Consider the following 16,252-nt stretch of genomic DNA (forward strand, 5'->3'; position numbering starts at 1 on the left):
TGGGCATTGACTAGTAGACAACCTAAAATGATTTGCCAAAGGTGTACTTACTGGTTTTGCATTATCCATGTTGAATCTCTTCAACATTCTCTTGACATAGTTATGCTGAAATAACCATAATCTCCCTAAAGCTCTATCGCTGTGAATCTTCATTCCAAGGATCTTCTTGGTTGCACCGAAATCCTTCATGTCAAACTCCTTACTCAACAAAGACTTCAACTTATTGACCTCAACCATACTCTTTACAACAATTAACATGTCATCCACATAGAGTAATAGAAAAATAAAGGATGAATCATCATCTAGGCTCTTTACATAAACACAACAATCATACTCACATCTTTTGTAGCCAATCCTGATCATGTAGGAGTCAAATCGCTTGTACCACTGCTTTGGGGACTGTTTCAACCCATAAAGTGATTTCTTCAATTTATAGACTAAGTGTTCTTGTCCAGGTTGAATAAACCCTTCTAGTTGTACCATATAGACCAATTTCTCCAAATCACGATGAAGAAAAGTTGTCTTTACATCCATTTGCTCCAACTGCATGTCAAAATGTGCTACAAAACCCAACACTGTCCTCATGGAAGTGTGTCTGACCACGGGGGAGAAGATCTCATCATAGTCAACCTCTTTCCTCTGTAAGTAACCCTTTGCTACTAAACGAGCTTTCTCGCTCCACCGAGTACCTCCCATTCTTCTTTACATCTCTATACACCTCGTATAAGGAGTGGGGAAACATGGGATGTTTCAAGAACCCAATAGTTGTATCTAGTTCTATCCTCTGTAATATTCTTTATTGTATAGTAGAATCATTCTCTCTCATCCATGGACATAGGCATGGTTAGTCGAACCATGTTAAAACCTTGTGTACCGTATGTGTGATTGTTTTATCTTTGTGTTCTTGAACTAACATTGTTGGCAGCAAAGCTTTCGCTGGCATAACAACCAGTATCAAAGCTTAGGTTGAAGATTTCTGAAAGAGTAAAAGATCACAGAGAAGATGAAAACAAAAGGAATTTTCACTGAATGTGGAGTCCGATTGCTCTCTCATGGTGATATGAAACAAAAAGTTTATGTCATGGAGAGCTTGAAGATTAACTTCATGGAATTTGGTCCAAGATGGAGATTGTTAGGAAGTGTCCAAAATTCCTAATTAGTATACATTCCTTTTATGTAAAGAATATTATATAGAATATTTCTAGGTTGATAGATTATTGTAATATTAGACTTTCTTATAGAATAAGGAAGGTTGTTAAAAATATATCTATAAATATCCTAGGTCATGAGGGGAAAAATTTATGAGATGGAGATGGACCTGTAGAGACTATACGAGGTGTATAGAGATGTGAGAAAGAACGGGAGGTACTCGGTGGAGCGAGAAGGCTCGTAGTAGGGTATGGATACAAGGATTGGGAAACATGGGATGTTTCGAGAACCCAATAGTTGTATCTGGTTATGTCCTCTGTAATATTCTCTATTGTACAGTAGAATCATTCTCTCTTATCCGTGGATGTAGGCATGGTTAGTTGAACCACGTTAAAACCTCGTTTACCATATGTGTGATTGTTTTATCTTTGTGTTCTTGAACTAACATTGTTGGCATCAAAGCTTTCGCTAGAATAAAAAGCACCATATGTACATACTTTGTATGTATTAATTAGTGTCACATTCATTTGATTTTAGATGAGGAGCTTTGATCATGTCTTTTTGAGTTTTTCCAAGAATAAGAGGACTTAAATGATTTCCAAGTAATGTGCAAAAGGTTGGAGGAGTTGAAATTGGTTAAAAATTGGCACACTTCTTTTATAAAAAAAAACAATGAAGAAGATTTCTTGAGTCCCATGGCTAAATTTAGATACCATGGGAATGGGATCGTTTTGGTATCAAAAATTTTGATATCATAGAACTAGTATTGTTTTTGTATGAAAATTTGGATACCATAGTCAGTTATCATTTATAATATCATAATGGTATTGGTTTTTCACTTTCCACATCAAAAATTTAGATGTCATCGAGAAATGCATATTTGTTGGTCAAATATCGATTTTGGATTGGTTTCACCATTCTTGTATTGGAAATTCCAATAACACTAGAAAATCATGTTTTTATATATATATATTATAACAATTTCAGTTTTGATATCATAGTGTCACATCAGAAATTATGATACCACCATTTGAAGACACTCTTCGTTTTAATAACATATGCTTTGAGGATTTTCTGAAGTTATATCCAATGTTTTGAAAACCGAACAAGACTGATTGATCTAACTGTCAACCAATTGGTTGTCTAGTTTGGTACACCAAGAAGTTCAAAGGATAGTATTTTAAAATTTTTTGTGGGCTAAAACGATATCATTTTACCACTTATGCTAGAGAAACGATGTCATTCTTCCCTATGAACCTCTATTTACAAAAGGTTTCCAAATCCCAATTCTTACTTGTAAATCCCCTCCTCAATCTACTAAAAATAAATCTCTATTCTTTGTTGTTGCCTCGACCTAGCTCACTTACTACCACGTCACTGTTGTTGTTACATGCTAGTTGTAGTAGTTGTTGATCCCTACTAAAAAGACAATGTACTAAGGGTGGTGACATGTCCTTTTTCTCAATGTAATTATGTTTCATATATTTTTTTGATATAAGAAGCATCCACAAAAAGTGTAACTGGGGGATGTATAAATATCTTTGTTTTGAATAAAGAAAACTGTGAAAATGGAATAGAAAACCATTTTTCTCTCTCCAACCCTCTTTCTCTTCATGGTATTAGAGTTATCCTCCTTTAATGACAAAACTCTCTACCATTAATTCACCTTAATGTCATCGTCTAGTAAAAGGATTGTATCAAGACCCTCTTGTTCATCATCTTCAATGATACAAGTTCTGAATCTAGCCACACAACTAATTGTAGTGAAAGTTGATGAGGATAACTTCCTCATCTGGAAACAACATATCTATGTTGCAATTTGTGGACTAGAGCTTGATGGTTATACTTCAAACACTTTTCTTTGTCCACTTTAATTTTGCTCGGATACAAATCCTATTGAAGGTTCATCTCAAGTCATCCTCAACCTAGATTATGAATTGTGGCAATGTCACGATATGTTGATTGTTTCCTGGCTTCTTGGCTCAATATTTGTAAGTATTCTTCCTCAATTGGTTGGATACACTACTTATCATGAGATCTATACTACCTTGACTCAATATTTTGCTACTCAAAATGGATCACATTTAATGCAATTCAAACCTGAATTACAAAAGTTACAAAATGGTGGTTTAGATATGAGGGATTATCATGAGATCTATTATGGATTCACTTGCCTCAGTCTATGATATCTTCTCCACTAGAGATCAGATACTTATTGTTACTACTAGGTTAGGACATGATTATGAATCCATCACTGTGCAAATTACATCTGATTTGAATGACTACAAACTGACTGATGTAATTACCTTGTTGCTTGCACATGAGAAACGACTTGAGCAATATAATTTCCATGCCTCCAATGTCATCCTAATAGCTAATGTTCACCTATCAAAATCCACAAAAGAAATTCTCTGGTCCTACTCAGGGAAATTCATCTCAAAACTTGGGGTCATTTCATAGCCATTTAGGCACCAAATTTCATGGTGATAAAGGAGCTAAAAGTCGAGGATATGGTAGTAGAAGCAATACCAAGCCTCAATTTCAACTCTATGGGAAGATGGGTCACACTGTTCTCATATGTTACCATCTTTTTTACCCATTCTTCACTGGTTTCTCTTATTACCCTTCACACTCACATACTAGTTCTATTACATTAAGATCTTCTAGCAATGTAGGCAAATGCAAGCTATGCTTCCAACACCAAATACTCAAGGTTATGGGGCTTGGTTTCCAAATTTTGGTGCTACAAATCATGTCACCAATGAATTCAACAATCTAAACATTGGCACTAATTATTCAGGCTCCAATAAGCTGCATATGGTTTAGCTATTTCACATGTTGGAAATTCATCTTTTTCAAGTCCTTACTCTTCTAAATCCTTCATTCTCATAAATCTTTTACATATTCCAAATGTCACAAAAATCTCATCAGTGTTTCATAATTTTCCAAAGATAATGATGTTTACTTTGAGTTTAATTCGTCTCTTTGTTTTATAAAGGATGTGGTCAGAGGAGCCATTGTACTCAAAAGGACTCTTAAAGATGAACTTTATCAATTTCATCTTCCCAATCTCTCATCTTCTTCAAACCAATCTTTCACCAGCCTACCCGGTTATCATCACACTCTAGTTTCATCTTCACCAACTCGACTTTCAAATCCTCTCATCTCTAGCATTTACATAGCTAGCTTATGCACCAATTCCAATTCAAATTTAGTTCATTGTAATCAAAGACTTGGCAATCCAGTTGATAGGATTGTGAAAATTGTCTTGAATAAATGTAAAAGAAAATTTTCAAGAAATGAGAATTTTTCATTTTGCACAACATGTCAATTGGGAAAAAGGTATAAGTTATCTTTTCCAATTTCATATTCTACACATCACACTCCATTAGATCTTGTTCACTCAAATGTTTGGGATCCTACACCCACCCTCTCATGCAATGGTTTTCATTATTATGTGAGTTTTATAGATGTAAATTCCAAATTCACGTGGTTTTACTTCCTTAAAGTTAAATTTGAAGTACTATATTTAGCTTTTTATCATTTCAAAACACAAGTTGAACTTCATCTTAATTGTAAATTGAAAACTCTTAGAATAGATTGGGGTGCATACTCTTAAAGAACGAAATTTTCCACCCTAATCTAGTGTGTCACCTTTGCAAGGCTCTCCGTGGTTTGAAACAAGCGCCTAGGGCTTGGTTTGACAAGCTTAAAATTTGTCTTACTACTATTGGTTTTTTCTCTTTTAAGGTAGATTCCTTTTTGTTTGTTAAATTCAAGTCTTATTATTGTCTTTATGTGCTAGTTTATGTGGATGACATCCACATTACTAGGAGTGATGCTACTGTTATTGCTTGGTTGGTTTTGTAGCTTCACAACACTTTGGCTCTTAAGGATTTAAGACCTCTCAATTTCTTCCTTGGCATTGAAGTTCACATATCAACTAATGGCAATATGCTTCTTAGCCAGGGTGATAACCCGACTCTTGGTAGCTTGGCATGTAAGGGTATCAACAAAATTTATACCTAAGGTCCTTACACTAAAGTAGCAAAGCTACTATAGCATAGTGGCTCTAGGATCAAACACTGGGAAGGGTTTTTACTTTAACTGGTGAAGTTCGGAGGATGGAGTGAACTTTTCTTAATAAAAATTAAGTTAAGATGAAAACATAAAAAGATGAAGGTGTTGTAAACTAAACTAACATGAAAATAGGTTAAAAGATGGAAAAAGAAGTTTCTCAAAGCTTTGGATAGCCATGCTTAACACACAGTGTAAAAATGGAGATTTTGGGACTTTTCACCTCGAGTTGGGGAAGCAACTAAGGTGATGCTTACTTCCCGAACCGGTATGAGTTTAACAACTGAGTTTTAGTCCTTGAAAACTTACAAAAAGGGTAGTTGAACCTCATAACTGTTCTTTTATTGGTATAGGTCATCTCCTCGACTTGCAATACAAAGGCTCGTAGGAGATAACTAATGAACGTTAGTGGATCTAACAATAAGAATCCACTGAGACCAAAAGGTTATCAAGTATTGGCCATTCAAAGCAAGTCAGAGGGATTAAAAGCTTTACTTTGAATGAAAACGTTTATGATGCTCAGCTACTTACATTTATGGCTTGGAAATCTCCATCCTGACACGGGAGCTTCACATGGCATCCATTACTTCAAGAAACTAAAAGGTTTTAGCCTCTCATCCTTGGGGATTTCATCCTCCAAGCATGTTTGGCTACTAAGAAAATGAGAAAGAAAAGAGAAAAGAAGCGTATGAACAAAAGTGCTCTTATAACTTATAAAGTTACAGGTTACAAGATGATTGTATCTGAGGCTCTTCACCTCTATTTAAAGACAATAAAAAGCTAAATTACAAGAGCTATTACAAAAGCAACCTTTTCATTGGTTGATTACAAGGGTAAAATAGGTATTTACAAAGCTAAAAGTCAAGCAAAATATCTTGGAGAACCGGCAGTGGAATATCATCAACAGCGTCTCAAAACAGGGGATTTCAAAGGCATTTCGTAAGGGGGAAGATGAAAGGTCCAAATTTCGCAAGGTGAAAAGCCACCTTGCGAAATTTCGCAAGGTGGTTTCTTCATGGTGCAAAATGGCCAAATTTCGCACCATGAGGAAAATCCCCTTGCGAAATTTTGGCAAGGTGAAATTCACCTTGCAAAATTGGTCATTTGGCAAGTGAATTGCCTCCCCTTGCGAAATGGTGTTCCCATTGCTTGTGCTCGCGTTTCCACTTGAAATTCAAGCCTGTAAACGTCCAAAATCCTTGCTTAACTCGCCCAAGTAGCTCCTCCATCAATTGGCATGCTTGAATTGGTTCATAAGCTGATGAAAAACATGTAAACTTGCCACTAAAAATGGTTAGAACTAATTACTAAGGAGCTTAATGAATTAATTAGGTTAAATGAATATGATTACTACTCAAAGGTGCTTAAAACCCTTATAATTAGGTCTACAAAATAGCACTTTTCGGTAGTAATCACAGGAGAAGTACATTCAAGACCTACTAAACCGAGCAAAAATGCTTAATGCCATGCCAACCTCTACTCTAATGATAATTAGCTTTCCATTGTCTATTAAAATGGGTGATCCTTTTGAGAGGGCAACCTTGTATAGAAGTATCATTGGTGTACTGCATTATGTTAATATCACAAGGCTTAAAATCTACTATAGTGTAAACAAGGTATGTTAGTTCATGCAAAATCCTCTTGACATGCATTGGAAGGCTATTAAGAGAATATTTTGATATCTCAAGGGCACTATTGATCACGGTTTGTTGTTGCACTAGCCCTCTAGTCTTGATTTAACAGGTTATTCAGATGCTGATTAGGGTGCGGATCTTGATGAAAAAATATCTACCTCAGGTTATTATGTTTTTCCTAGTGGAAACTTAATTTCTTGAAGCTCAAAGAAACAATAAACCGTCTCTCGATCTTCTACTAAGGTTGAATAGCGAAGCTTAGCCAACATGACTGCTGAAATTCTATGGTTGCAAAGCTTGTTATTAGAATTGCAAATACAACCATCAAGGCCTCCTTTGGTATGGTGTGATAATTTGAGCACTGCTTTGTTGTCAACTAATTCAATATTGCACTCATGAACAAAGCATATGGAACTAGATTTGTATTTTGTTAGCGAAAAAGTAATGGCTAAGTAGTTACTGGTTCAACATGTTTCCTATTTGGATCGAGTTGTCGACATTCTGACAAAGCCCTTATCAACAACTCACTTTGAACGATTCAAGCGCAAGCTTAGTGTTGTTTCACTAACCACACTCATCTTGAGGAGAAGTAGAAAGATAATCTACTAAGGGTAGTGACGTGTCCCTTTTCTCAATGTAATCATGTTATATATATTTTTTAGATATAAGAAGCACTCATAAAAAACACGATTAGGGATGTATAAATATCTCTGTTCTGAATAGAGAAAACTGTGAAAACATAATAAAAAAAATCATTTTTCTTTTTCCAACCCTCTTTTTCTTCACCTAGCACTTTGTCATAACTGGCTGGTAAGGAAATTGGATCATTACTTCATTATCACGAGCACTATTGACCTCCTGCTAAACACCACTCCCCATTCTACCTTCTATGAATGTCTCTACATATTTTTAATGTTGGTGGTCAAAGCTCCCCAAAAACGAAACAAAGACTTTTGCAAGAGCCTTTCCTACCCACCATTTAGTTTACATTTTAGTGATTTTATAAGTTCTTATTAAATGAATTTATCATTTTAATTTTTTATAATTATTTTTAATTTTATTGATATATAAATTATATATTTATGACATTACTAGTGGTTCTACCACGGTTTAATGATCGGTCCAATTCTAAAGAAAATTGTTATACCTTAGAATTCATGTTAAGCACATGTACAAAGTTGAAGGATTAATTGGAGATGCATTTGTAGTGTGATCAAAATAAAGAAAGTTAGAAGACATGGATTGCTTACATGTGAAGATTTATAGAGAAACACCTAGCATGATTAGATTGGAAAATCAAGCTACAAAAGGCATGGTGATGTATTAATGAGGGAAAGAGTTTTTGATCAAAATTTAGAGGAAACTCTTCGAGTTTTGCTTTAACAGCATCTCTATTTGGAAGGTATTTTTAACGGCTATTTTCAAAGAATTTTATTGGTTATTTTCCCTTGAAAATGTCGATAAAGAATTTGATTTCTCAATGGGTGAGTGTAGTGTGGGGTTTCTCTTCAAGATAATTTTGACATGAGGGTTAGTTTTTTCAAGTCCTAACAATTTGGAATTTCTAGCCATTAGTTGGTATTAGAGATGTCTCTCGATTCCTTCTCATAAATTGTTGTAACTGCTTCAGTTTGTTTAATTTTTGAATTTGTATTTTAAGTTACAGTTGTACACTTATCTTTAGGGATACGTTTCCAATCTGTTACAATCTTTTGTATTTATATCTGTTATTTCAATGAGAAGATAAGGGTTGCATATTCCCTCTCCTCTGTTCCTCTGTTTCTCTCATTATTATATGGTATCAGAGCATTTAATTGTTGCTGCTCTCTTCTTCAGCCACCAGTACCATGACAACAACCAATAATTCCAATTCTCCACCTGTTATTCAAAACACAAATGAACCAAACACATCTCTCATATCCATCAATATCTCTGCCCAAGCCCTACTCAAACTCAACACAACCAATTACATCTCTTGGAAACTTCAATTCCACACTCCCTTTGTTGGCTATAACCTCTTAGGATGTATAGATGGATCCAAACCTTGTCCACCCTCCACTATCACTCAAAAAACACCACTGTACCAAATCCTGCTCACAATACCTGGATTAGACAAGACCAACCGATCCTTAATGCTTTAGTTGGATCTCTTTCTCCCACAATTATCTCGTTCATTGCTACAGCCAAAACATCAGCAAAAGCTTGGTTTATTCTGGCAAACACATATGCCAAGCCATCTCGAGGGCGCATGAAGCAGGTAAAGAATCAAATTAAAAATCTAACCAAGGGGTCTCAAACTGTTACAGAGTTTCTTCAATTGGTGAAGTGTCGGGCTGATGAACTTGCTATTCTTAGGGCACCAATGAATGAAGATGATCTCACAAACAAAATTCTTGATGGTCTTGGGGATGACTATAAAGAGCTTATACGTGCAATTCAAGCCCACGACCATGATCATGTTCGATGAGCTCCACGAAAAGCTTCTAAATTTTGAAGCGTCTCTTCAAGGTGCAAAATCTAAACCCTCTCATTTTCCAGCCTCTGCAAATCCTGCAAATCGTAACACTACAAGTTGGCGTCCATCTTTCAACTCTGGTAATACCAATAATAATTGGCGTCCATCTTTCAACTCTGGTAATACCAATAATAATTGGCGTCCATCAACACACTATGGTAACAACAGAACAGATTGGCGTCTCTCACCTAATACCAACAATCGCTCCCTCGCGTTTCCTAACGTTGGACAAAACTCTTCTCGCAGCCAACGACCTCCTTCTCGACCTTATCTTGGTTATTACCAGATATGTGAAATACAGGGGCACACTGCCAAGAAATGTCCCTCTTTTTCGCTTGGTGCCAAATCAACCCAATACAACTCCAGTTGCACTAGTGAACAGCACTCCGACACCATGGCAACCTCGAGCTCATTTTGCAGCCAACACTACTCCCACTACTCCGCAATGGCTACTGGACAGTGGTGCTTCTCATCATGTCACTGCCGATCTGAGTAATCTATCTCTCCACACACCTTACATTGGTTCCGATGACATTATGATTGGCGATGGATCAAGTCTTCTTATAACTCACACTGGAACTTTGCACGGGGGCAATCCTTTTGAAGGGTCACACAAAAGATGGGGTGTATGAATGGTCAGTTTCCTCTTCCCCAACAGCTCCATTAGTAGCATTTTCTAGTGTCAAAACTTCTTCCTCTTAGTGGCATCATAGATTAGGCCATCCTGTTTTTCCCATTTTAAAACACATTGTTTCACATTATCAGTTAGACTTGTCATCTTCTCTTATCTCTGATTTTTTGTGTAATGCTTGTCACTGCAATAAAACCATAAATTACCTTTCTCTACATCTATTGTTGTCTCCTCTCAACCACTTGAATTTATTTTCTCTGATGTGTGAACTTCCCTGGTTATCTCCTATAACGGTTTTAAAAATTATGTCATATTTGTTGATCACTTCACTAAATACATTTGGTTTTATCCCCTTCAACAGAAATCTAAAGACGTGTTTATCAGATTTAAAGCCATTATGGAAACACACTTTCAAAAGAAAATTCATACACTTTATTCCGACAATGGTGGTGAATACTTGGCTCTTCAAACTTTTCTTGCTACCCATGGGATCACTCACCTTACTACTCCACCACACACTCCTGAACACAATGGGTACTCTAAAAGACGTCATCGTCACATTGTCGAAACAAGTCTCACTCTCCCCTCTCATGCATCACTTTCTTTAACGTTTTGGACTCATGTTTTTGCCACTGCTGTTTACCTAATAAATCGTATGCCCATTCCCACACTAAATTTATCATCTCCATATGAAAACATTTTTGGCTCTTCCCCAAACTACTTTAAACTTAGGATTTTCGGTTGTTTGTGCTACCCATGGTTACGTCCTTATTCATCTCACAAACTTGAGTCTCGTTCCAAGCCTTGTATTTTTCTCGACTATTCTCTTATTCAAAGTGCTTATCTGTGCTATCATCCTCCCACATCTAGAATGTATGTCTCTCGTCATGTCAAATTTGTTGAGTCTGTCTTCCCCTCTCTTACTTTATCCATGCCATCTGCCTGTCCACAACCCGACACTGTCTCCACATGGATTCCTCTCATCATCACGTTTCAACCAACCAAGCTTCCACCGGGACATTCTACACACCATCTGCAGTTCAACCTCAAGGACAGCCCTCATGTGATGCTTTGTTCCCTGCTACCAACACAACCCCACACATATCACATGAGTCTACTATTCAACCAACCATCTCTCTACCTTCACCTGAAATCCAACCAACCACTTTCATGCTTTCACCCAACACCCAACCAAACACATCTATCCCTATCCATAACATAACTTCACAACCACCACCCATACATTCAATGACCACTAGAGCTAAAAACAACAATCAAAAACCAATCTAGAAACTTAATCTCTCCACACAACTTTCTCACCTTTGTGATGTAGAACCAACCACTGTGACCCAAGCTCTCAAAGATCCAAAATGGCATCGGGCCATGTCAAAAGAATATGATGCTCTTGTTCGAAATGGGACATGAGAGCTTGTCCCATCAGATTCTAGTCACAATATAGTTGGATGTAAGTGGATTTTCCGAACTAAACATCACTCTGATGGTTCTGTTGATAGGCACAAAGCACGCTTGGTTGCGAGAGGCTTTCATCAGGGACCAAGAATTGACTATCATGACACTTTCAGTCCTATGGTGAAGTCTACTACAGTCTGTTTAGTTCTTAGCCTTGCTGTGAGTCATGGTTGGTCTTTACGACTACTGAATGTAAACAATGGCTTTTTGCAAGCACTACAAGAAAAAAGGCTTTGATTAACAGTTTTTCACCATCAAGATAGGGTATATCTGTCAAAGTATGTTACTATTCATATATGTTATCTATGCCAGTGTCAAGAAAAGTTTAAATCTACCTTGACATTTACATATATCAAGATTGTTTCTATTTCTACTAATTATGGAATCTTTATTAGTATGACATATGTCAATGTTTCTTTCACTTTTGTCATGGTTGGATTCAATATATGTCAAGGTTCTTTGATCTTATGTTAATGTTAACTTGCTTTTCTGTCAAGGTTGCTGCAACAAATGTTAAGGATAAGTATAATATGTCAAGGTTTCTCGCTATTACAGATGTCAATGTTGGGCATTAGCCATCTGTCAAGGTTGCCTATGAAAAATTTAATATTATTTTATTATAATTTTTAGTTTTTAATGGAAAATGAATTACCATATTTGGTACTATTTAATTATTATAATAATAATTAAGTCCTAAAACCATACAAATAAACTATTACTCAAGGAAAAAAATTATTATGCATACATTTGAATATTAAAAACACAATGGAATAAATATTTTTCTAGTTACTCTCTATTTTCTATATAAAAAAATTAATTACAAACATTCAATTAAGATAATATGCAAACTTAAATTAAAAATTACAATACTATCTTGGTAGGCGGGTCTCTAATTCTTCATCATCTTCTTCTTCTTTTGCTATATTTCTTGGATACCTAATAGGATAGACACAACATTAATAGAAAAGTAACAAGTATCAAAATAGCCATTTTCAAATTATAAGGCACTTTCAATTACAAGAATACATCAAACATATATGCAATTTGTAGATACCATATCTAGCATTAATCTTCAAGCACTACCCTCTAAAAAGACCCCAAAATTGCCAACACCTCTATCTCAAACCTATGATAGAAAAAACAAACCATGTTAACAAAAAGAAAACTCAAATTGAGAAATTAGATATCTAACTACAATTAAATATTTTTAAGAATGAATTATAAGTTTAATTATTGTGTTTTTATATTATGGACCTAAATAGCTATAAAAATATAGTTATTTTTAGTTTCTAAAAGGAATGCAAAAAGGAAAAGAGAAAAAGAAAGTTCCAAATATATCTTTCATGTTACTTTGGCTTTTAAATAGATAAATACTCACATTATCCAAGAAATAATTGAAATTAAAGTTGAGCAGAAATTTTAATTATCTCAATCATAAATAATGAAATATCTAAATTCAAATTCATAGAAATCATACTCACTATTAATTTCATGCACCAAATGCATCTAAACTTAACAAAATAAAAATCAAGGATATTCTCATTCAATTCTAATTGGGTAATAGATATTATGTGTGCAAATTTTGTCTTTATTTCAAGAATTAATAAATGCACAAGCTATCTAGTTAAGAGCTTAAATCTGTAAATTTTGAAAAGAACTTAATTAATTAATTAAGGACTATAGAAACAATTTTAGTTGGCTTGTGACTATGAAACGGAAAATTAAAATTTTGTGAGGGTTGATTTATTGCTTATCAATCAAATAGCATATCAATATTTAACTAAAGAAAGAGTTTCAAACAATCATGAATCAAAACATTAAAATTTAGCCTTAAAAAGAGAGGAAAAAAACAAAGAGAAAGAACCAAACCAAAGGAACCCAAGTAAAAATTCAAGTGCATAAATAAATAAAATTAAACAATTAACCATATTAAAGAGAAAACCATGTCACTTTATGCAAATTGTTTTTGTGTGCCCAAATATATAGTTATGTTTCTTCAAATTGAATTAAAAATCCAATGGTATTGTTATACACCTGTAAAGGAAATAGTAGAGATAAAATTTAAAGGCAATCTACTCATAATTATTTCAATTATCACATCCAAATATTATAGATCAACATAGAAATCAATTTAAAGAAAATGAAACATCAGCCTTCACTAGCAGAAAACGAAAACAAAAGTTTAAAAAATAACTCATTAGATATCACATTATTTTTGGCACAACAAAAATGAGACACATAATTGCATTAACCATTGATGCCTATAAACTTAATTTGAAACATAAAAATGAAATTGAACATGAATTTCAAGTTTCAAAATTGTGAACCAAATAAACACTTTGCTTGCTTTTGATAAAATGTTAGAAAAGAATGGGAAAAAAAATAATTCTAAAATAGGATATTCCAAGATTTTTTTTGATAGATTGGATATTCCAAGATTTTTTATTATTATTTTTTTTTTTTGTAGTTATCTTCCTTAGTTTTTCTATAATCAAAGAGAGTAAAAAGGGAAAATATAAAGTGAAAGATGATAGAGAAGATAACATAGTAAAATTCACCAATACATGAACATTGTGAAATCTTAGAAAAGAACAAATTCAAATAATAGGATATTCAAAGCTCTCACTTTATTAGTTCTTTTTTCCTGTTGTTTCTCCACAAGCAAATACAGAGTTAGTGGTAGTGTGCTGAGGTGCGGTGGTGGAAGCTTGTGAAAGGAAGAGAGGCGATGAGTAATGGTGGTAGTCGTGCGAACATGGGAATGACGACCAAGAAGTACAAGTCAAAATAATCCTAACCCTCCAATTGATTGTTGAGAATCAAAGGAACAAACAAAATAATGAAATTTTGATTTTTTTTTTTTTTTTTTTTTTACATTGCTGTTTCAATTTCCAGTAGAAAAAAGAAAATAAAATTAAAAAGTCCTATAATGCCTAGTCTAAGTTTCGTTCAGGCCACTGAAAAATAATTCAAAATTTCACCCTTATTTACTCAAAATGCCTCAACAGCCAAACAAATCCTAATTTCAACCAAGATTCTCATTAATCAAACAATCAGTTACCAAGAAATATGATATACACTACAATTTGAAAAAAGAAAAAAAAATCCAAAACTGATTGAAACAAAAAGAGTGAGCTTATGATTATTTTCTACGCAATTTTTTTAATCTCATTTTCCCTCGGTTTTTCTCAGCAACCAAACAAATCCAAAAAAGCATTATAAAAAGATCCAGAGTCACCAAACCACTAAATTCAATGAAAAAGGAAAAATCAAGCTATGATGAGTTTATGCTTTAATTTCTCCTCTTTTTCCTCACAATTTTTCTCGGCAACCAAGCGAATTAAAAAAACAAATTAAACAAAAGACCAATAATGGAGAGAGACAGAGGATTACTAGGCTTTTGGGAAACGCCATTATCCCATTTGGAAATAGAGAAATGGACCTTCTCATGAGTGAGGGCTTCGGATTTGAATGGCTCCTTGAGGCAGTTCCTCACCAGATTCACGCAGATGTTCGAGTAGGATATGTACGTCATCCCTACTGCTTTCCAGAACGGCACTACCGCACCTGATCCCACTGTCAACGCCATTGCTTTTCTTTCTTTCCTTCTCTCTCTCTGATTTTCGCCTTTTTCACCGAGGAAATTAGAAGTCAATGAAACCCTAACCCTAATATAAGCTAGGACCTGGATATTCGCTTGGACTGGGTCTGAATATACCGAAAATGGGCTGAGCTTAATTATGGTCCAGATACTGTATTTTCCTTAATTAGATTATATATAGGAAATTAGTATACAAAATAATACCATTACAATATTAATTAAAATATTATAAATTTTGTAACGACTATCCCCCTATGTAGACACAATGTTGTGTCCCCTAAATTAAAATTTCAATTATCTTAATTTTCAAGTTCACATAAATTAATTAATTAATTTTAAATTAAATACAAGTTAATTACTAATTTAACAATAATGAAAAATAGATTATATTAATACAAACTAAAAAAAAAAATCATTAACATCAATGAATAAAAAAAATATTTTATTAAGATTGATTTTATTTATATCAATTATCAAAAAAAAAAAAAAAAACATAATGTAGCAAATTTTATTTCACTAAAGTTAGTGAATAAAAAATGATTCATAAAATTTTATTTCATTGTTATTGGTATAGACTAAAAAATGATTTAATCAATTTGATAAATAAAAAATGAAAATTGATATTATCATTACTAAAATAATTTATTAAATAAACATTGACTTCCTTAATCAAAATAGATTGTTCTCACTTCAATTTATAATACTTAGTAAGTAAATTAGATCTACACATATCAAACAAATTGTTATCATTATTGTTTTTATTTAAGTACCTTAACATATAAACATATTAACTATACATTGACTTGTAAATTATCTGTCAAGATTCTATTATATAAGTCATGAAAGAATTTAATAAATTTTATATATGTCATTATTGGTTTAAACAAGTTGTATATGTCATTATTGTTCATTTAAATAGACAATATTGACATATATCACCTTAAGTCAAGATAATATATGTCTACAATGACCTTTTTTCTTATAGTGAAGGTCATCTCTCTGAAGATGTTTATATGTCCCAACCTCCAGGTTTTGTTGATTTAGATAATTCAACTCATGTTTGCAAGCTTCGGAAAACAATTTATGGGCTTAAACAAGCTCCACGAGCATGGTACCACGAGCTTCGCAAATTCCTTATTGCTTCGAGTTTTCACAATTCTCATGTCGATACATCT

The 16,252-nt window shown here is 34.0% G+C and overlaps 1 long non-coding RNA gene across 1 annotated transcript; it reads right to left on the minus strand.

The window, feature by feature from the left end:
- Positions 1-12,338: 12,338 nt before the first annotated feature.
- LOC117932887 lies at positions 12,339-15,048 on the minus strand. The gene is made up of 3 exons (XR_004654255.1): positions 14,870-15,048; positions 12,531-12,602; positions 12,339-12,412 (listed from the first exon to the last, which is right to left on the minus strand). It is a non-coding gene; the product is annotated as an uncharacterized LOC117932887 (long non-coding RNA).
- Between the last annotated feature and the right edge of the window lie 1,204 nt (positions 15,049-16,252).

The sequence above is a fragment of the Vitis riparia genome, chromosome 16 (genome assembly GCF_004353265.1).
Source record: "Vitis riparia cultivar Riparia Gloire de Montpellier isolate 1030 chromosome 16, EGFV_Vit.rip_1.0, whole genome shotgun sequence".
In the NCBI taxonomy this organism is placed as follows: domain Eukaryota; kingdom Viridiplantae; phylum Streptophyta; class Magnoliopsida; order Vitales; family Vitaceae; genus Vitis; species Vitis riparia.